Raw genomic sequence first — 23638 nt, 5'->3', positions numbered from 1 at the left:
AGGCATATATCACACTGATTCCGTGTGTATACATTATGCTCTCCATACACCTAGACAAGCGTAGCTATCATGTGAAAGCATGCCACACTTTCTTACAGGATTGACTATATTCCATAATCTGTACCTTGTATACCAATGATGTATTCATTCCACAGCTGGAACCTGTATCTCTTTCTCAAGGGTGTCAATTTTTTATTCAACCCAAGTATTTTCGTGGTAAACACCACTGCCTGTGGTTCATTCAGCATGTGTCAATTTGCAGTCTGTATTTCTGGCAATGCTGCTTAAAGCATTACAAATTATATCATTATATCAATAAATTCGGTTTCATTCTTCATTCAGTAAAGAGAAGGAAAAGATTTCTTTGTGTCCCAGGCCCTGTCACTAAGACCCTTCCCAATCTGGAGGACAGGCTTCACTGGACCAGCTACATCCTCAGTACCTCCAGCTAAGAGGCCATGGCCTTGAACATTGCAGGAATTCCCACAGCGGCCAGCAGAGGGCGCGCACACAGCACGCGACGGAGGGGCCGGTCCTCTGCAGGCGCAGCGATGGCCAGAGAAGGCGCCCATTAGGCTTTTCTGATCCAGGGTGCCTCAGAGCTGGAAAGGCTTCCTTGCTCCTGAGGACCCAGTGCCTCTGAGTGTGGACAAAGAGCCAGAGCTGGGTATCCAGCAGGCTCCGCCCCCAGGCCTGGGGGAGACTCTGGAGGCTTCACAGCCACTTGGTGTCTCCTCAGTGGTGGGGCTGAGTACTGGGGAGGGGTGCTGGGCAGCTTCCAGGAAGCGCTGGATGGTCAGTGAGCAGCACAGTCCCTTGCATTTTCAGGGCTGTTCCGTGGTTGTTTTCCTCATTTCCCCTGCCGGTATGTGAAGAAGATGTATTTCATTCAAGGCTCTGTGGACTCAGGGGGTCCTGCGATGCCACGTCAGAGAGGCTGGGGTTGGTTTGTTCCATGTTCAGGCTTGTTTTTGGGGAGAAACCCTGTCACAAATTCGGAGGAACAGGAGCCACATTCAGTTGGGAAGTAAAGACACCAAATGTTGACTCTCAGGACTTTCTAGAAGAATCAGCTGGGACCCACTCTCTGAGTCCTGCTGGAACCAGAGCCAGAGGTAAAAACACAATGTACCCTCCACATCATACATGCTTTTATAATTTTCAGTGGGTATTTTTCCCCCAACAGTGTTGTAGTCGCTGAAAACAACTGAAAACCTGACAGGTACTTTGTGTCAGGCACCTCCCGTTATTTGAATGTTCAATATTATTCCTGCGTCAGAATTTGTTACAGTTATCCTTTCTTGTCTTCATTGGAAGAAAACTCATCAATAATATCTTAAAAACATACTAGTTACCTTATGTCTTTTTCAGTTGAGATTTGGCATGTTTTCTAATTTCTCATGAACTCGTGAAAAACTGAAATACTTTTAAATTGATTGCAGTTTCTACTAAAAGCTGATTCACGCCATCCCTCTGAGACTGCTGCTGGTCAAAGAACTTACCAAGGCCACTTCTCACTGTGGGCAAGATTGTACTAAGCAAGCATTGTGAATCAGTTTTAGAAGAAAAAGCCTGAGGATAGTGTGTCTTTATGAAAATTGATGTTTACACCCCCTGTCTGATACATTTCCACTTTTTTTTGCCCATTTTTCTTTTTTTTGCCCATTTTCTCATTCAGAGATTCGTAGACCTGCCTCAGTTTTACATTCACCACCCATTTTATGCTGGTGGACTATTTTTGGAATATGTTGTTGGATTCTGTTTGCTAAATCTTGGTTGAGGACATTTGCATCTGTGTGCATGAACGATATGGACCTGTAGTTTTGTTTTTTCGTGGTGTCTTTATCTGGTTTTGGTATCAGGGTAATGCTGGCCTCATAGAATTAATTTGGGTATTTTCCTTCCTGTTCTGTTTTCTGGAATAATTTGACAAGTATAGGTATCAACATTTCTTCAGATGTTTCATAGTATGTGCTTGTGAAGTCGTCTGGTCCTGGACTGTTGTCTGTTAGGTGATTTTTAATTACTGAGTCTGTCTCCTTGTTAGTAAACCATCTGTTCAAATTTTCAATTTCATTCTGCTTCAGTCTTGGTAGGTTACATGTTTCTAGGATTTGATTTGTATAATCCAGTTTGTCCAGCTTGTTGGCATATAGTTTCTCATAATATTCTCTTACAAGGGTTTGTATTTCTGTGGTGTTGGTTGTTCTTCTCTGTCATTGTTGTTTATATGCGTCGTTTGTGTTTTGTGATTAGTCTGGTTAGGGCTTATCAATTTTACTGTTCTTTTCATGGAAGCAGCTCCTAATTTCATTTACTTTGTTCTACTGTAGTTTTAATTTCTATATCATTTATTTCTCCGCTGCTTTTAATTATTTTCTTCATTCTGCTGTTTGGGGGTTTTGTTTGTTGTCCTTTGTCCGGCTTTTATAGATATAAGGTTATGGAGTTTACTTCAGGTTTTTTTGGTTTTTTTTCCTGAGGCAGATCTGTATTTCTATAAACTTCCCTGTTAGAACCAGTTTTCCTGCTTTACAAAAGTTTGGATTGTTGTGTTTTCATTTTCAATTGTTTCCATGTCGTTTTGGATTTCTTCTTTGATTTCTTGGTTGGCCCATTGATTGTTTCGGAGCATGTTATTTAACTTCCATGTTTTTGTGCCTTTTCCAGATTTTTTTTTCTGGTTGTAGACTTCTACTTTCATAGCATTGTGGTCTGAAAAGACACATGGTATGATGTCGATCGGTTTGATTTTGTTTTGGCTTGTTTTATGACCTAATATTTTATCGAGTGTGGGGAATGTTCCATGTGCACCTGAAAAGAATGTGTATTGTGCTGTTTTAGGATGGAATGTCCTAAATATATCCGTTAAGTCCATCTGGTCTACTCTATCATTCAAAGTCACTACTTCCTTGTTGATTTTCTGATGGAACGATCTCTCCATTGATGTCATTGGGGTGTTAAAGTGCCCTACTATGATTGTATGACTATGAATTCTTTACTTTAGTTTTTGACAGTTTTGGGTATTTGGATGGTCTCAGGTTGAGCGCATATCTGTTTACAATTGTTCTATCTTTTTTTGGATTGCACCTTTTATTATTATAGTGTCCTTCTTTGTCTCTTGTTACAGTTTTATTTTAAAATCTATTTTGTCTGATATAGGTATGGCTACTGCAGTTTTCTTTTGATACTTCAGTTCTATAATTAGTCTCTTGTAGGTAGAAGATATATGGGTCCTATATTTTTATTCATTCTATCACCCAGTGCCTTTTATTATTAAGAGAGAGAGCACAGGCATGGGAGGACAGGGTAGGGGGGAATGGAGGGAGAGAGAGAGAGAGGGAGGGAGAGAAAGAATGAGAATGAGAATGAATCTTAAACAAGTTCATGCTCAGTGCAGAGCCCAATTGGGGCTCAATCCCATGATCTTGGGATCACAGCCTGAGCTGAAATCAAGAGTCGAAATCTCAAGTGATTGAGCCATTCAGGTACCTCTATCTGTCACCCAGTGCCTTTCATTTGAGCATTTATTCTGTTTCCATTCAAAGTAATTGATAGACATGTACTTGTCCTTTTATTACTTGATGTTGGTTGTTTCCGAATCTTTCTGGTCCTTTCTTCTCTTTCTCTTTTTTATGGTTTGCTTGGTTTCTTTAGTAGCACATTTGAAATTGCTTGTCTTTATACTCTGCATATGTATTAGTGGTGTTTGATTTGTGGTTATTATTAGGTTTGTACCTAACCACTTCTGCATGTAGAAGTCTATATTAAGTTGATAGTTGTTTAAATTTGAACCAGTTCTTTACTCCTCTCCTCCCCGTGTTGTAGATATGTAGTGTCATATTTCAAAATCTTTCATATCGTGAATACATTGACTAATGTTTTATTTTATTGCTTTTGCGTTTCACACTTTAATACTGTCACTTTAGGTGTTTCGTTTCCACTTAAAGAGTCCCCTTTTAACATTTCTTGCAGAGGTGGTTTGTTGGTTGTGAACTCGCTTAGTATTTATTTGGTAACCTCTTGATCTCGTCTTCCATCTGAATGATAGTTTGCTGGATGGACTCTCTTTGGCTTCAGATGTTTTCCATTCAACACCTTTATGATACAATGCTGCTCACTTACAGTTTCAAAGTTTCTTTTGAAAAACATCCATTGATAACCTTATGGGGTTTCCCTTGTAGATAACTGTCAACTTTTGCTTTCCTGCTGTTAAAATTTTTCTTTATCATGACATTTTGCGTTTTAATTACTATATGACTTGGTGTGGATCTGCTTCTGTTGAATATATTGGGGGTTCTTTGTGCCTCCTGCTTCTGGATCTGTTTCTTTCTCTGCATTAGGGAATTTTTCATCTATTGTGTCTTCAAATAAATTTTCTGGCTCTTTTTCTCAGAGTTCTGAGAATCAGAGATAGGACAGGAAAGACCTGTTGAAGGTTCTCTGATGAATCACTGGGTTTGCATGCATGGAGGATAGATTTGGGACTCAAATGAACAACCTACCTTTAGCTTCAAAGAACTAGAAAACAAAAACAGTCTACGTCCAATGTTCTCAGAAGGGAGAAAGTAATACATATGAGAGTGGAAGCCAATGAAACTGAGACCATGAAATCAATAGAAAATATGAAGAAGACCAACAGTGGGTTTTCTGAAGAGTGAAACAAAATTGACAAGACTGTACATAGACTATGCTAAGACAGAGAGAGGACTCAAATCAAAAGAACTATAAATAAAAGAGAAGACATTACACCTGATACCACAGAAACATAAAGGATTCAAAGAGGCGACTATGGCCAAATTAGATGCTAGCAAACCGACTACCTAGAAGAAATGGATAAGCTTTTAGAAACACGCAACCTACCAAGACTGTATCAGGAAGAAATAGAAGGTTTGCACAGACCCATTAAAGGAAGACTGTATCAATATAAGAAGATAACCAATGCAAGTAAATTGAATCAGTAATCGAAATTCTCTCAGGGAAAAAAAGCCCAGGACCAGGTGGATTCACTCGTGAATTTGACCAAACGTTTGTAGAAGAAACTAAGAGCAGTCCTCTCACTGATTAAAAAGGAATGAACACCACCAAACTCATTTCATGAGACTGGAATTGCCCTTATAGGAAGCCAGAAAAGGATACTACCTGAACAGAAAACTATAGGCCAGTATCCCCATGATGAATATAGATGAAAAATTCCCAATAATATACAGGCAAACCAAATTAAGCATCACATTAAAAGGATCATTGACCGTGATGAAGGGTTTTTTTCCCTTGTAAAGGAAGGATGTTTCAGAAATGCAAATCAATAAATGTGACCCCTCACATAATTGAATGAAAGAAAAATGAACCAGTAACCAGACTCTTAACTATAAATAGCAAACAGAGGGTTACTAGAAGGGAGGTGGACAGGGGGATGGGTTAAATGGGTGATGGGCTAAGGAGAGCGCTAGTAGTAACACTGGGTGTTGTATGTAAGTGATGGATGACTACATTCTATACCTGAAACTAATATTACATTGTATGTTAACCAACTGGAATTTAAATAAAAAAACTTGAAAAAATAAATACTAAAGAAATACATAAATAAACTTAAACTAAAATAAATAAATACATTTTAAAAATTAAAAAGAAAACTCATGGGACGATGTCAATAGACACAGAAAAATGTTTTGAGAAAAATTTGGTATCCATTTGTGCTAAAAAACTCTTTAAAAATTCAGTGTAGAAGAAACATATCTCAACATAAGAAAGGTCATGTATGTGAAGCTCACAGCTAACATCATACTCAATAGTGAAATTGTGAAAGATTTTCCTCTAAGATCAGGCACAAGACAAGGATGCCCTAGGTATGTGAAAGGGATTGGGTGATACAGGCTTCTGGTTATGGAATGAATAAATCACAGAAAGAAGATATAGTATAGGGAGCGTAGAGAATGGTACTGGAATAGCGATGCATGGTGACAGATGATAGCTACACCTGGGTTAGCAGAATGTATACACTTGTCCAATCACTATGTTGTTCATCTGAAACTAATGTAACATAGTGTGTCAGCTATTCCCAAATAAAATTATTTTTTTTAAAAATAAGGTAAAGTAATGAAATAAAAAGTTTAATGTAAAAGAACCTGTTAATATCTAATCAAGAAATGCAGTAAAGTTCCAAAATAGAAAGTCACCATATCAAATTCTGTAGCATTCCTATACACTAACCAAATTGTCTAAAAAGAAGTAAAGAAAACAATCCCACTTACAATAGCATCAAAAACAATAAAATATATAGGAATAAATTTAGCCAAGGAAGTGAAACATCTCTCTACAGAAAACTAGAAAAGCTGCGTGGAGAAATGGAAGGTATTCAATTTAGGTGAAAGAAACAGGAGAACACCCAAGTCAGTGAAAAGCCATCCCATGTCCATCTTTGGAGGAATTAATATAGATAAAATGTCCATACTACCCAAAGCCATCTAGAGATTCAGTGCAATCTCTATCAAAACTCCAATGCAATTTTTATGCAATTAGAAAAACATATCCTAAAATGTATTTGGAACCACAAAAAGGCCCCAAGTAGCCAATGCAAGAAAGAACAAAACAGGAGGCATCACACCTCTTGATTTCAAACTGCATTCTAACACAAAGAAATCAGTTATATCACTGGCATAAGCACACACATAAGACAATGGAACCGAAATTGAGAGCCCAAACTAAACCCATGCGTGCACAGTCAACTAGTGTTTGACAAGGGAGTCGAGAATACACAGTGGAGAAGAGTCGTCTCTTGAATAACTGGTGCTGGGAAAATTGGATATTCACATGTATAAGAATAAAGCTTAGCACCTTATGTTACAGCACTCCAAAAATTAACTTGAAATGGATTCAAGATGTAAATGAATGATAAGAAACAAAATTCTCATCATTTCAGCTCTTATGCCAAGACAGAGCTGTTGAGGTGGTGAAGGGCTGGGTAGAGAGTAGTCCTGGAAATAATAGCCTGTGTGTGTGGAACAGACTTTCTTTAGCAGTGTGGAATTATCCCTGTGATTCTTTAAGACTAGCCACTTCCATCCTTACATTTGTAGACACAGCTAGTACTATGTATGCTGCCAGCAATGCACTTCTTTGTCTCCTCAAACTCCTAGAAGCTCTAGGTGGGACCCAGTGGGAAGGGTGGAGTTTTGTGGCACTGATGCTGCCCTGTTGAAACCAGGTGGAGGGGAAAGAGACAGGTACCATTCCAGCTTCACTGGGGTTCAGGTATGTTAGTGTTGGTGTTGGTGTTGGATTTTTCAGCTTTTACCCTAACACGTCTCAAACATTTAATTTCTGTCCTGCAGGTCAACGTGTCTTCCAGAACATTTCCTCCTTTCCCAGAAGTGCCCTCCATGTCATACCCCGTGGGCTGTCCTTTATCACCATCTGTGGGCTTTGGGCCACCCCACCTTCTCCAAACTGGGGTCCTCTGGGACCTCACCCTCCACCTCCACCATCTGGAAAGATGATCTGAACAGTATGAGTTGACTTATAAGACACGTTTTGTCTTTTACTTGTTATGTGTTTGGAGAAATTGCAGTGATGGCACCACAGGGCTTTCAGGTCAGCCTGAGTGAGGACGTTGTAACGTTCTTCAAGTTTCTCAGGACATGCAAGAAATGGGCAGTCATTTCCACATAGTGAGCTGGGCAACACGTGTCTCTGATAGAGAAGGAAAGAGGCTTATACATGCTGACAGACATAGCACTCCATAGGATGTAGGTTGTACGGAGACCATATGCTGGGCTCTCTGAAGGAGACACACCCCTAACTTTATTTCTAGCGAGCTGAGACCTGAGCTGTTCACAGCTGCTTGATTAGTTATAAAAACTCCTGAACCAGGGCCCTGTAAACCTTCCTCAAGAGACAGGATCAGATCTCCCTCTTGTCTTCGAGGATCACCCGAGGCATCTGAAAAACTCTCTGCCCCTGGTAAGGGACCCGAGAGTGTGAATGAGTTGAATATAATGAAACATGTGGCGGATGGTTTGTTTTTCTTCCACACAGTCTATGCAAGTCAGAATTAACCTCCATCCACCTCCAGCCTTTATGAGACCCAGAATGTGGTGCAGCTCCCATGGGCAATATCAGTTGTGTCTCTACCAAGGATGCAGAGAAAGACAAGGCAAATTCTGTTGCCCATTTCAGTTGCAATGCTTTCTGGAAACTTTTATCTGGCCTTGTCTGGTTTTCTATGTCCTCTTGTGTCTTTACTGTTTGATTTACACCCTCACAAGCCTCCAGGCTTCTCCAGTTTAAGATCATCATATTAGCTAGTGCCTCTGGAAGCCACAAGTGCATGGAGGCTGAGGACCTCGTGGCTCTCTCTTTGTGTTTGTGGAAATAACTTGAGGAGGATGACACTTCACTGCAGCCTCAAGTCTTCTGGAGCATCTGACTCCTTCCACACCTTCTTTACATGGGATTATCCTTATTATTTTCATTTTTTTCTATTTCAGTGTAGGCGATGAATTTGTTCAGAATGTCTGTGATGAGACTCATGACTGGAAAAGACGAAAACCCTTTCCAATTTTATATTGTGTGCTTTGTGCAGTGCTGAGTGTTCTTAGATAAATTTCAGAATTCATTATTGATCTTTCTGTGTTGGTAAATGTGTGATAGAGAATTTCTTCAGTTGTTCCCTAGATGAAAATACTCTGAATTTTCAGAAGTGGCACTTGTAATAAAAAATGTATGTGGAACTGCAGTCGTGAAGGGAGAGAATCAGTGATTACCTGCAGGGCCAGTACATCACAGAGTTCTTCAGTTGTGTTTATATGAGCAAGTTCTCTTCTGTCGTGGGAGCAGTTGTAACTGGTACTTTGTCTCATGATACCTCATGGGGGTTTTACACCTGAAATCGAGACATGTTTCTGTTCATTCTTTTATGTAGAATTTCTACCTCCCTTTTTCAATGGGACAAAATAGCTCTGCAACTCATATTATATTTAAAAGCTGAATTACCTGTGAATTAAGATAAATGTACTTGAGACCAATGAATGGGCACAGGTAACGTGTTTCTCTCAGAAAACACATTTTCAGGCCCCCTGCAGGACTCCAGGAATCCCCATCTCCTCAGAGGTCTCTGTGGCCTTGCACAGAAGATGTCTTTGTCAGGGAGGGAAGCAGAGTGAGGACAGGCATGGGATGGTAGGTTGAGCTTTGACCCTGGGGTGGCCCTGAATCTCTGTGTAGTGCTGGGCTTTTCTCTAATTCCTTCATGTTCTGTCTGTTCTCAATGTGCAAATAAAAAGTCTGCAGATCTGGTAGAAGAGAACACCAGAGGGATCCTGGACACAGATACCTGCCTCTCTGGAATACGCTCCTTTATTAGACTGGCATTACTGCCATCAATCTTCTAGAATAAGACTCCTTGGCTTTCTGCATTTGTAAACATTGGCAGTGACGTGTGGTGACAGTAGTTTTTCCTTGTGGCATCTGGTACCTTCTGGCTGTAGGTGGGACCTTGTGGGAGGGTAGAGTTTTCTGGCACTGATGCTCCGTTCTGCTAGAACCCATGAATGAAAAAGGCTCCAGGTGCTGACACCTGCTTCATTGTGTTTCAGCTTCTCTGGGCGTTCTGCTTCTGTCATACCAACATACCTGTCACTTCTGTTCTGTAGGTCCCTATGGATGCAAGAGGACCTCCTCTTTTACCAGGTCCATCCTGCAGGCCCTTCCCCACACATCCCCTTTATCACTGTTCATGGACTCTGTAAGCCACCACCAGCTCCTTAGTGTTCTCAGTGACCTCCACCTCGACTATTTGTAAGATGATCTGAACAGTATGAGTTTACATGTTCAGCATGTTCATCTTCTGTCTTGTTGAGTCTTTGAGAAGATGTAGAGATGGCCTCCCAGGATTTGCAATGCAAGGGTGCTGCTGGCTGAGGATACTGTTAAGATTCCTCAAGTTTCTCAGGACATACATATGTTGGGCTGTGTCATTTTCCATTACTGAGCTGGGCTGCAGGTGTCTCTTGTGGAGAAGGAATGAGTCTTTTCATGGAAAAGCAGGCATATCAGTTCTGTAGACGTGCCATGTACAGAGGCCATGTTCCTGGCTCTGTGAGAGATGAGGCACATCCCCCTCAGGGGCTTCAAGTGTCCTAACGTGAAGAGAGTAACATGCATTAAATGACACAGAGCTTCTGATCTACAACAGTGGAAGCTCCAGTAATGGATCCTCAAGTACAAAAAATGGAGACAGGAATCTCATGGGAATGAATTGGAGGAAGAGCTGAGATGGTGCAGAGGGGAGGGTGTTGGACTCAGTGAGATGGAGTTGGAGGCCATTTCTGGCAGGGCTCACAACCTGGGAGGGAGAGTGAGCGCAGTGTGAAGTACACACAGAGCTGCTGCATGGGTTCAAGGATATTTCATGCAGGTATCATCTCTGAAATGTCATTGTGGCCAAAGTGCACCTAGTTCATTATCTAAATAAAGACTGTTGTTTCCCTTGGTTTTCTGAAGGTTCTGGATCCGTGTGAAAGAATGCCCTGGAGATTTGTATTTTATCTTGGTTCTTATGGGATGCTTGTCTGCCTAAGTTTGTGTGCCTCTGTGAGACTAAATGTGATGAAAGGTTGTAGATTAGCTGTGTGGCTTTCTTGGCCTTCAGCCTGAGTCAGACTCTTAGCGGGGAATTCAGAGTCAACCAGGAAATGCCCCTGCTGGACTCTTGTCACCGCACCCCTGAACCTACTGTCACCATCCTGCATGAAGGTTTGCGTCTCTGAAACTTCCCTCACAATTTCCGGAGGCTTTGCCTGTGATCCTGCTGTCTCAGCCCTAATGCCAGCTCTCAGTGGGGCCATCTCAGAGCCTCAGCTTTGTAACCTGAGAAGCAGGGACAATGTTGGTCTCTGAGGTCAGTGTGATGGAGAGGTGGTTAAGCACATAAGGAGTCTGTAAAATGTATGGGAATAGTGGGCAATCACCCTTCTCAGGGTGTAAATGAATGTATCTGCACACAGATCATCAACAGATATTCATTCAATTTCATGAAACTAAGGGTATAATGCCTGAGGCTGGGAGATTGACAATTCCTGTTTCAAAAGATACAACAAAGACCCCTGTGTTTTTTCTATTAAAATTCAGGTCCTACTTTGCAAAGAAGGAAAAGATAAGTATGAAAACGAAAATTCAGGGATCTACATCTAAGATCTGAGGTAGACACACAAATGCAACCATACAAATATGTGCTCATCCAAGGCCACAGATGTATTATAGAAGACAAAATGCACAGAGGAGAACAGAAGATCCATTTGCAATAACTCAAAATCACTTTGACATAGAGGGTAATCAGTTTGAAATTTGAAGAGGACACTGAACCATTACAAACCAGCTGTGGTTATTATATATTTAGAGATGGTGTCTAATCTGTCTCTTGTAGTCTTAATGCTTTCCCTGCCCACCCCGTCCCCTCCACTTTGTCCTTCCTAATGTCCCCTAATACACTTGTCACAGTTGTGTTTTTTGTCAGCGTCTGCTTCCAGGAAAATTGACACTCATTCTGAATCAAGTGTACACTTTGGGTTCCTGTATATGCAGTTAACCAACAGGTAGAACGTGCAGTATTGCTGGAAGAAGACAGATCATTCTTTGGGGTTGTATTGTCTGGAAGGGACCTATAGTTCCATTGAGGAGTTGGATACATCCTTTAGGGAGCTCTGGTGGTGGTGGTTAATTCTGTACATAGATACTCATGAGCACACGGCGCATGTGCTAGTTGATGGGGTTTGTGCTGATGAGCAGGGCAGGTATCTGTCTCCAGGAAAGGGTATATTCTGTTGGTGAGGAATGGATTCAGAAGACCAGTAATGAGGCCTTGAATTAATTCAGCTATTGTGCCCTTGTGCACCTTACTAGCCCCCAATAGCACCAATCCAGGTGGCCTCCAAGGGGGCAAATGGCGCAATTTTGTGGTGAGTCAAATGATGTCCCATAAAGCTCCCCCCTTTTGCCATATTGAAGCATGGGCAGGGCAGAGGTCCGTGGTCTGAGATAGGTTCCTTCGACACCACCCAGGAGAGTTGGGTGTAAGCATATGGCTCCTTCTACATAGGCCAATCCAACCCACTTTGCCCCAGGGACCCTGAACCCAGTGAGCCCCTTTTTCCTCCCAGCTTAAGGAAGCATCCAGCCCTCCAGAAGCTTTTGGGTCATGGCTTGGCCACCAAGGGTAAATGTCTGGCTGTCCATATGCTGCCAGCATTGCTATAGCAAATGTCAATATGGGCAGCTGCTGTACGGGGGATTCTCCTCCATTGTGATCAGGGCCTGGGACAAAACATGACAGGAGAGAGCACAGTGCCCGGTGCTCCTGGACAGGGCTGCATGCTCAGAACAGATAGCCTGAAGACTGGGGAGAGGTGGAGAAGAGACAGGTAAGGAGTGAGACACTGGATGAGTGATAGGGGAATTGGGCAAGTAGAGAGTGAAAGGAAAAACAGAGATGTGGTTAGAGGAAAAGAGAGCAAAGAGGAAGTACAAGGAGGAAAGTAGAGACCTGGTCCAGGTAGGTGGACGGGGTGAGACTGGTCAGGGGAGAGGGGATGTATGAAGTGGCTCTGAGTGCTGGGGCAGAAAGGGCTGGTATCATGGGCATCAGAGTTCCGTGACTCCAAGACTCCAACATCCCTGGGGCCAAGCTTTGCAGAGGCCATTGCATTTGAAAAGATGGGTATCCCTCATTTCTCCTGGAATTGTGGGACTCAGCCTCATGTTCTGTCATGGAGAGGGATGTCTTGAGGGAGAGTGTGCTGCTCTTTGGCAGGCAAACTCCAGAGCCTGCCCTGTGGGGAAGTGACCTGGAGCCATCTCCCTCACTGCAGGCCCTGTTGGATTCCCCCCCCCTCCCCCACCATCTGGCCTTCCTCATGTTCTGAACCCAGGCATCAGGAATTGTGTTGCTCCAGGTCCTGCAGTCTGGACCTGGCAGAGGTGGACTGCTGATATTGATAAAAAAATATTTGACAATAAGGTCCATATTCTCCCTCTGAAACTAGCTGTGTGCATCAAAATAGTGGGTTGCTATCCTCCTGTCTACAACCAATCTGAGGATTCCAGAAGGCAGGTGAACCCTTTAAAACACCATAGTCTTCTCTTACATCAAATTCAAAGACATTTTCTTGCCCCAGCTTTCTTTTAATTCTGAAGAGATGGCAATTAGTAATTGAAGGCATAATGGTCCTATTGGAAATTGACCTATATGACTGATGGACATGATTTAATCCATCTGTATCGCTAAAGCACATTTCATTGGAAATATTAGCCAAGGATACATACCGTGAATTCATAACAGATGTGTAGCTCCCTGTAAGTTGCATTCTGACCTTGTAACATATGTGTCATCAAAGATATTATTAGTGACTTTTCAGATAAGCTCTCAATATCAAGATGGTGATGTTAGAGAATCTGGTATAAATGGAATTTCACAGATTCTAAATTAGGAATGATTTTTCATTTTTAATGTTCTTTTTTTCTTTTTTTGAGAGTGCCCAAGCTGGAAAGAGGGGAGAGAGCAGGAGACACTGAATCTGAGGCAGGCTTCAGGCTCTGAGCTGTCAGGACACAGCCTGACGCGGGGCTCAAACTGATGGACTGCAAGATCATGACCTGAGTGGAAGTCGGACGCTTAACTGACTAAGCCACCCATGTGACCCAGGAATGATAGTTTATTGGCAAAGAAGGAGAAATTAAAGATAGCGTAAAGGATGTCGACTTTTAATTGAAATATTCTTAACACATTTGTTGTATTAGTTTTAGGCATACATTGTAGTCCTTCCATATGTCTATAAATTATGTTGTACTTAAGCACAAATGTAACTATCATGTGAAAGCATGCAACAGTATTATTACAGGATTGACTCTATTCCATTGGCTGTACCTTGTATCCCTAGGACTCATTCATTCCATAGCTGGAAGCCGGTCTCTCTCTCTCAAAGTTGTCAATTCTTTATCTAACCTAAATACTTTGGTGGTAAACACAATTACCTCTTGTTCAGCATGTGTAAATTGGCGGCCTATTTTTCTTTGAACATTGCTTAAAGCATGACAAATGATGTCATTATGTTAATAAATTCTGTTTAATTCTTCACTCACAAGAAAGGAGAAGGAAAAGATTTCTTTGTGTCCCAGGCCCTGTCACTAAGACCCTTCCCAATGTGGAGAACAGGCTGAGTTGCCCAGAGCACCTTCAGTCCCTCAGCTGAGCGACCAGGGCCTTCAACATTGCAGGAATTCCTATGGTGGTCAGCAGAGAGAGCTCAAGCACCACAGACCCGGAGGGGCGGGCTCCTCTGCCTAGGCATTGATGGCCAGCAGAGGGCACACCATCGGCTTTTCTGACCCAGGGCACTTCAGAGCAGGAAGAGTTGCTTTTGCTCCCAGAGGACACAGGGCCTCTACCGCTGTCTCAGGAGAGAGAGCAGAGCTGTGTTTCCAGCGGGTTCTGCCGCCTGCCCCAGGGGAGACCTTGGGAGCTTTGCAGCAACTTGGCATCTCCTGAGTCGCCAGAGAGATTTTGTCTTATTGTACTGAGTGCTGAGGAGTGGGTGCTGGGTGGCTTCCCTGGGCAAGCTGGTTGCTGAGCTGCACAGGCCCTTGCATTTTCTGGGCTGTTCCCGTGTTTCATTCCTCCCCTTCCCGGACAGTATTTGCACAAGACATTGCAGGGTCCCACGACATCACCTCATCGATGCAGTCAATGGTTTGTTCCAGATTCAGGCTTGTTTCCGGGAAGAAACCCTGACAGAAATTCAGAAGAACGGGAGCTGCATTCCATTAGGACTTGAATACATGAAATGTTCGTCTCAGGACCTTCTAGAAGAATGAGCTGGGACCCACTTTCCGAGTCCTGCTGGAAACAGAGACCGAGGTAAGGGCACAAACTGTCCCCCACATCATACATGCTTTTTAAAAAAATTTATGGTTATTTTTCCAACCTAATGAAGAGATTTAAAACTGCAGAAAACCTGCTAGGTAGGTGTCTTAACCTTATGTTATATTTTACTTTAAATTGCACTTAGTAAACATACAGTGTAATATTAGTTTCAGGTGTACAATATAGAGCAACACTTCCACGCGTCACCTGGTGCTCATCCCAGATGCACTTCTTAATCCGCAGCAGCTGTTTCACCCATTCCCCCACCTCACTGTGGAACCCCTCAGTTTGTTTTCTAGTTAAGAGACTGTTTGTCACTGTCTCCTCCCCCCCCTTTGTTTTGTTTCATTTCCATATGTTAGTGAAATCATCTGCTATTTGTGTTTCTCTGACAGGCTTATTTCACCCAGCATAACATTCTCTCGCTCCATCCACCTCATGGAAAATGACAAGATTTCATGTTTTTACAGCTAAATAATATTACATTCCATACACTACATCTCAGTTTAGTCATCAGTTGGTGGATGCTTGGGCAGTTTCTGTAATTTGGCTGTTGTAGAAAATGCTGCTGTAAACTCATGGTGCATGTATCCCTTTGAAGAGTTATTTCTGTATTCTTTCTGTAAATACCTCGTAGTGAAATTGCTGGATCGTAACATAGTTCTATTTCCTTTTTTTTTTGACGAATCTCCATGATGTTTTCCAGAGTGGCTGCACCAGTTTGCATTCCTTCCCACAATGCAAGAGGGTTTCTCTTTCCCCCCATCCTTGCGAACACCTGCTGTTTCATCATTCATTGATTTTAGTCATTCTCACAGATGTGACGTGTTATCTCATTGTACTTTTGAATTGTATTTCCCTGAAGATGAGTAATGCTGAGCATCTTTTCATGTGTCTCTTGGCTATGTTTATGTCTCCTTGGGAAAATGTCCATTCATGTCATCTGCCCATTTTTAATTGGATTTCTCATTTTTTGGGTGCTGTATAACTTTATATATTTTGGACAGTAACTCTTTATCAGATGTCATTTACAAATATTCTGTAGGTATTTTAGTTTTGTTGATTATTTCCTTTGTGACAGAAGCTTTTTATTTTTATGAAGTCCCATATTTTTGCTTGTGTTTCCCTTACCTCAGGAGATATATCTGCGAAAATGTTTGTACAGGCAATGTCAAATAAGATACTGCCTGTGTTAGGTATCCTCTGGTATTTTTATGGTTTCAGGTTTCACACATAGTTCTTTATTCATGTTGGATTTTTTTTGTGTATGTTGTAAGAAAGTGGTCCGTTTGTGTTTTTGTTTTGTTTTGCAGGTTGCTGTCTAGTTTTTCCAAAACCACATGTTGAGGAGACTTTTTTTAAGTTTATGTATTTATTTTTGAGAGAGAGAGAGAGAGAGAGAACATGCAGAAGAGGGACAGAGAGAAATGGAGATAGAGAATCCCACGCATGCTCTGCACTGCCCTGAGATCATGATCTGAGCTGAATCCACAATCACATGCTTTGGAGCCACACATGTGTCCCAAGACTATCTTTTTTTTTTCCCATTGGATATCCTTTCCTGCTTTGTTGAGAATTAATTGACCATATATATATGAGTTCATGTCTGGGTTTCCATTGTATTGGTCTCTGCATCTGTGTTTTTGTTGTTGTTGGTTGCCAGTACCATACTGTTCTGTTCAGTACAGCTTTGTAATATAACCTAAAGTCTAGAAGCGTGATGTCTTCAGCTTTAGTTTTGGTCTTCAATTTCTTTTGGCTGTTTGGGGTCTTTGTCATTCCATACATATTTTGGGATTATTTTTTCTTGTTCTGTGACAAATGTTTTGTTTGTGTGATAGGGATTTCATTACATGTGTAGATTGTTTTGTGGAGTGTAGACCTTTTAACATTATTTTGTTCTTCCTATCCGTGAACATGAAATGTATTTCCTTTTCTTTGTGTCTTCTTCCATTTCTTTCGTCAGTGTTTCATAGCCTTTAGAGTACAGATCTTTTACCTCTTTGGTTAAGTTTATTCCAGGTATCTTGGGGTATTTGGTGCACCTGTCAATGGGATTGATCCCTTACTTTCTCTTTCTGTTAATTCATTATTTGTCTACAGAAATGCAATAGATTTATGTACATTGATTTCTGTATATTTTGATTTGTCGAATTCATATATCAATTCTAACAATTTTGGGGGGAGTCTTTCAGGCTTTCTGTAGAGAACATCATGTCAGTTCCAAATAGTGAAAGTTCTATTTCTTCCTTGCAAATTTGGATGCCTCTTATTTCTTTTTGTTGTCTGATTGCTGTGGCTATAACTTCCAGTACTATGTGGAATAACAGCGGTGAGAGTGATCATCCCTGTCTTGTCCCTGACCTTGGAGGGAGAACTTTCCATTTTTTCCATTGAGGATGAGAAGAGCTGTGTTTTTTTCATAGAGGACCTTTATTATATGCAGGTAGGTTGAGTCCCAATCTACTTGCTAGGGGGTTTTATGGTGAATGGATGTGACATTTTGTCAAATCGTTTTCCTGCATGTCTTGAAAGCATCGTATTGTTCTTATACTTTCTTCTATTACTGTGGTGTATCATGTTGATTGATCTGTGAATGTGGAACCACCCTTGCAGCCCAGGAATATATCCCACTTGATTATGGTAAATGATTCTATTAATGTATTATTGACCTTAATTTTAAGGTATTTTGATGTGAATTTATGCATACATACTCATCGGGGTATTGGTCTGTAGTTTTATTTAAAAATTTTTTTAACATATTTAAAATATTTATTTACTTAGAGACATAGAGTACATAAAAGTGAGGGAGGGGCAGAGAGACAGTGAGAGGGAGAATCCTGGCCATGCCCCACACTGTCAGCACAGGGTCCAACGTGGGACTCGAACCCATGAGCTGCAAGATAATGTCCTAATCCAAAATTAAGATTTGGACACTAAATCCACCGAGCCACACAGGAGCCCTGGCAGTTTTCATTTTTAGTGGAGGCTTTAACTGGTTTTAGTATCAGGGTAATGATGGCCTCATAAGATGAATTTGTAAGTTTTCCTTCTTTTTAAAAATTTTTTTGTAATAATTCGAGAAGAATACATATTATCTCTTCCTTAAATGGATGGTAGAATTCATTAGTGAAGCCATCTGGCTCTGAACTCTTGTGTTGGGGGGAGATTTTTTTATTACTGATTTGATTTCTTTCTGTTTTCAGATTTTATGTATCTTCCCATTTTAGTTTTGGTAGTTTGTGTGTTTCTAGGAATTGTTCCATTTTTCTCAGAGTGTCCAATTTTTTGCATATAGATTTTCATAATATTATCTTCTAACTGTATTTTTGTGGTATTGACTGTTATTTCTCCTGTGTTATTTGTGATTTTATTTATTTGAGTCTTTTCCTTCTTCTTTGTGAAAACTCTGCCTAGGAGGCTTTCATGTTGATTACTGTTTTCAAGGAACCATCCTCTGGTTTCATTGATTTGGTCTAGTGTCTTTTTGGTTTCTATATTCCTTATTTCTGCCTTAATTTCTATTATTTCCTTCCTCTGGCTGTTCTTCTCATTCCTTTAGTTATAAGTTAGGATTGTTTGGGATTTTTCTTGCTCTTTATGGTAGGCTTGTACTGCTATATACTTCCATCATAGACTGCTTCTGCCGCATTCCAAATATTTTACCAGTGTATTTTCATTTTCATTAGTTTCAGTGTATTTTCTCATTGATTTCCTGTTTGACCCATTCATTTGGTAGCATGTTATTTAACCTCCCTTTATTTGTGGCCTTTCCCCCTTTGTGTGTGTGTGTGTGTGTGTGTGTGTGTGTGTGTGTGTGTGTGTGTGGTGCACGCACGCGGGTGGTTAACTTCAAGTTTCTTAGCTTTGTGGTCAGAAAAAATGCTTGGTCTGATCTCTGTCTTTGGGTACCTCTTGAGGCCTGATTTGTGACCTAGAATGTGATCAATTATGGAGAATGCCCCATGTACACTTGAAAAGAATGTGTACTCTGTCATTTTAGTTTGGAGTGTTCTGAATATATCTGGTAAACCCATCTGGTCCAGTGTATCATTCAAAGCCATTGTTTCCTTGTTGATTTTCTGTTTACAGGTTCTGTCCATCGATGTGAGTTATGTGTTAAAGTCCTCTACTATCGTCATATTATTATAAATTAGTTCTTTTATGGTTGTTGTTAAATGTTTTATATACTTGGTGGTTGCATGTTGGGGGCATCAAAATTTACAATCATTGGATCTTCTTTGGTTGTCCCCTTTAGTGTGAGATAGTGTTCGCCTTCATCTCTTCTAACAGCTTTATTTATTTTTTAAATTTAAGTCTTAGTTGACATACAGTGCATTCTCGGATTCGTGAGTAGAATTCAGTGATTCATGCCTTACATATAACACCCAGTGCTCATCACAACAAGTGCTCTTCTTAATACAGGTCCCCCATCTAGCCCAGAGCTGACCCATCTCCTTCCATAACCTTCACATTTTTTTCTCTATCATTAAGAGACACATGTGGTTTGTTACCACTCTTCTCTTTTCCTGCCCCCTTCCCATGTTTTCATCTGTTTTGTTTCTTCAATTCCACATGAGTGAAATCATATATTTGTCTTTCTCTGATTGACATATTTCACTTAGCATAACACATTCTAGCTCCTTCCACATCATTGCAAATGGCAGGATTTCATTCTTTTTGAAGCTGAGACATATTTGATTGTATATACATATGTATGTATGTATATATGAATACACACACACACACATGCGTATACATGAATACACAGACACACACATACACAGACCCCACAACTTCTTTATACCTTCATCACTTGATGGATACTTGGGCTTTTTCCATAATTTAGCTACTGTTGATAAAGCTGCTATAAATATTGGGTGCATGCAATTTTACTACTAGGTATTGACCTAAAGGGTACCAAACTACAGTCTTGATTTAAAAAATTTTTTGCCCGATATAAGTATTGGTACTGGGTTTCTTTCGATATTATTGGCATGATAAATGTTTTTTCATTCCCTCAATTTAAATCTGCAGGTGACTTAAGTCCAAATAAGGCTTTGCAGGCAGCACCTAGATAGGCCTTGTTTTTTTTGTTAATTTTTTTGTCCATTCTGACCCCCTATCCAATGTCTTTTGATTGGAGCATTTAGTTGATTTACATTAGAGTAATTATTGATAGGTATATATTTAGTGCCCTACTAGTTGTTTTACCATTGTATCTTGATGTTTTCTCTGATCCTTTCTTGTCTGTAATAATTTTGGTCTTTCATTTCCACTAAAATAGCCCGATTTAAATATTCTTTTCTTTTGACTGGTAGTATATTTCTTTACTTATTTTTAATATTTCTTCTTTTTTAATATTTAAGCCCAAGTTAGTTACCTTATAGTGGAATATAGTTTCAGGATTAGAATTTAGTGATCCGTCAATTACAAAATATATCCAGTACTCATCCTAAGTGCTGTCTCTAATGCCCATCACCCATTTAGCCCATACCCCTATTCAGTAACCCTCCAGGAACCCTGAGCTTCTTCCCTCTATTTAACGGTGTCTTATCGTTTGACTCCATCTCTGTTTGTATCTTATTTTTGCTTTCCTTTCACTACGTTCTTCAGTGTTATGAATTCTCTCATCTGTGGAATTTAATATGATGTGTCTTTCTCTGACATATTTTGCTTATCATAATAAAGTCCAGTTCACTCCACGTTGTTGAAAATAGCAAGATTTCACTCCTTTTGATCACCGTGTAATATTCCATTGTATGAATATACATCTTCGTTATCCATTCATCTGTCAATGGTCATTTGGCCTCTTTGCATAATGTAGCTATTGTTGATAATGCTGCTATAAACATTGGAGTGTGTGTGCCACTTCAAGTCAGTGTTAGTGTATCCTTTGTATAAATACCTAGTAGTGCAATTGCTGAGTCCTAGTGCAGTTCTATTTTTGGTTTTTGTAACGAATCTCCATACTATTTTCCAGAGTGGCTACACCATTTTGCATTCCCACCAGCATTGCGAAAGCTTTCCCTTTGCATCCTTGCCAACATCTGTCGTTTCCTGAGATGTTAATTTTAGCCATTCTGATAGACGTGAGGGGATATCTCATTGTGGTTTTGATGTGTATTTCACTTATGAGGAATGAGGGTGAGCATCTTTTCACGTGTGACCAATCTGGATGTCCTGTTTGTTAAAGTGTCTCTTCATGTCTTTTGCCCATTTATTCTCTGGATTATTTGGTTTTTGGGTGTTGAGTGTGATAAGTTCTTGATAGATTTTGGATACTAACCCTTTATCTGATATGTCACCTGCAAATATCTTCTCCCATTCCATTAAGTTGCCTTTTAGTTTTCCTGATTGTGTCCTCTGCTGTGCAGCTTTTTATCTTGAGGTCCCAATAGTTTATTTTGGTTTTATTGCCCTTGCTTCTCGAGAAATGACAAGCAAGAAGTTGTTGCAGTCAGGATCAAAGAGGTAGGTTGCCTGTTTTCTCCTCTAGGATTTTGATGGTTTCCTGTCTTACATTTAGATCTTTCATCCATTTTGAGGTGTGTGTGTGTGTGTGTGTGTGTGTGTGTGAGAGAGAGAGAGAGAGAGAGAGAGAGAGAGAGAGAGAGAGAGAGAGAGAGAGAAGTCTAAGAACATAGTCCAGGTTCATACTTCTCACTGTCCAGGTTTCCCAGTACCATTTGCTGAAGAGACTCTTCTTTTTCCTTTGGATATTCTTTCCTGCTTTGTGAAAGATTTTTCAGGCATATGTTTGAGGCTCCATTTCTGGGTCCTTTGATCTATGTGTCTGTTCTTGTGCCTGTACCATACTGTCTTGATGATTGCGGCCTTCTAATACACCATAAAGTCCAGAATTGTAATGTCTCCATCTTTGTTTTTCTTTTTCAACATTACTTTGGCTCTTTGGGATTTTTTTCTGGTTCCATACAATTTTAGAATTGTTGTCTCTAGCTTCATTTAAAACGCTGGTGTTATTTTGATAGGGATTGCATTGAATTTGTCGATTGTTTTGGGTAGTATTGACATTTTAACAATATTTGTTCTTCTAATCCATGTACATGGGATTTTTTTTCATTTCTTTGTGTCTTCTTCAACTTCTTTTATAGACGTTGTATGGTTTGTTCTTTTAATTTTTTAAATGTTTATTTGTATTTGAGAGAGTAAGCGAGCAAGTGAGAGTGCATGAGCAAGGGAGGGGCAGAGAGAGAGGGAGACACAGACTCTGAGGCAGGCTCCAGACTGAGCTGTCAGCACAGAGCCTGTCGAGGGACTCAATCCCACAAATGTAGGATCATGTCCAGAACCAAAGACGGCACTGAACCGACTGAGCCACTCAGGAGACCCTCTATTGTTTTAACTGTACTGATCTTTTCCCTCTTTGGTTGGGTTTATCCCTGGGTATTTTATGGTTTTCAGTGCAGTTGTAAATGACATCAATTCCTTGATTTCTCTGTTGATTCATTACTGGTGTATAGAAATGCAATCAACTTCTACATATGGATTTTATGTTCTGATACTTTCCTGAATTCCTGTATCAATCCTAGAAGTTTTTTGGTGGAGTCGTTTGGATTTTCCACGGAGAGTATCGTGTCTGTGAGCAGGGAAAGATTGACTCCTCCTTGCCAACTTGGACACCTTGTATTCTTTTTGAGGTCTGATTGCTGAAGCTAGGACTTCCAACAGTATGGTGAATAACAGTGCTGAGAGTGGACATCCCTGTCGTGTTCCTGACCTTAGGGGGAAAGCTCTCAGTTTTTCACCATTGAAGATGATATTAGCTGTGGGACTTTCATATCTGGATATTCTCATGTTGAGGCATGATACTTTTATCCCTCCTTTCATGAGGTTTTTTTTTTTTCACCAAGAAAGGATGCTGCTGCATTTTGCCAAACGTTTATTCTTCATCTATTGAGAAGATCATGTGGTTGTTACCCTTTCTTTTATCAATGTGATGTATCATATCAGTTGATTTGCAGATATTGAATCTATTGTGCATCCCAGGAATAAAATCCACCTCATTGTCCTGAATAATCCTTTTTATGTATTGTTGGATCCGGTTTGCTACTTTTGTTGAGAATTTTTGCATCCAGGTTCATCAGGGAAATTGGTCTGTAGTTTTCATTTCTGGGGTCTTTGTCCAGTTTGGACTCAAGGCCATGCCAGCCTCATAGAATGAGTTTGGAAGTGTTCCTTCCATTTCTCTGGCCATGACCTTATCTTGTTCTTTCATTTGGGATGCATTCCTCTTGTCTTGGCATTTTGGTTGAGTATTTGCCTTCTCTGTTACCAAAGCTCATTATGTTACCTGCCTCTGGGATGAATGGCTTTATGAAGAGGAGATCATCTAGTGTCCAGGGCCTGGCACATCACGGAGTGTCTGTGGTGTGTGTTGCATGCACTGTTTTGTGTTCTGGCTGCACTATCCTTCAAGCCAGTTGTATGAGCAATGTATGGTCCTTGGCCACAATGTGGTGAGACTTATCTAGGTCTGTTCTGATCTGCTTGTTAAATGAGACTTGAAATGATTGTGACTAGAAGTGAAGCCCTGCATAACTGTCTGGTCAAGAGAGGTGGTATGGTCATGGGCTTCCCCTGGTCTTCTGGGGAATGGGCCAGCTCCATTGTGACTGAAGCAAGATTGAATGACCTTGAAGGCCAGTCTCGCCAGAACACAGGAAGTTGGGGTTGTCGTAAGCAGCTTAGGCACCCAGTGTG

At 40.7% G+C, this 23638-nt stretch overlaps 1 long non-coding RNA gene across 3 annotated transcripts in view; it reads left to right on the top strand.

Moving 5' to 3' along the window:
• LOC111558016 overlaps positions 1-23638 on the top strand; it is a 53424-nt gene that overhangs the window by 14865 nt on the left and 14921 nt on the right. For all 3 annotated transcript variants that reach the window (XR_006587938.1, XR_006587939.1, XR_006587937.1), the window contains exon 4: positions 14752-14908. This is a non-coding gene — a long non-coding RNA (uncharacterized LOC111558016). The remainder of the gene's footprint in view (positions 1-14751; positions 14909-23638) is intronic.

The sequence above is a fragment of the Felis catus genome, chromosome D3, assembly GCF_018350175.1.
Source record: "Felis catus isolate Fca126 chromosome D3, F.catus_Fca126_mat1.0, whole genome shotgun sequence".
NCBI classification, from domain to species: domain Eukaryota; kingdom Metazoa; phylum Chordata; class Mammalia; order Carnivora; family Felidae; genus Felis; species Felis catus.
This window is presented reverse-complemented; position numbering and strand designations above follow the sequence as displayed.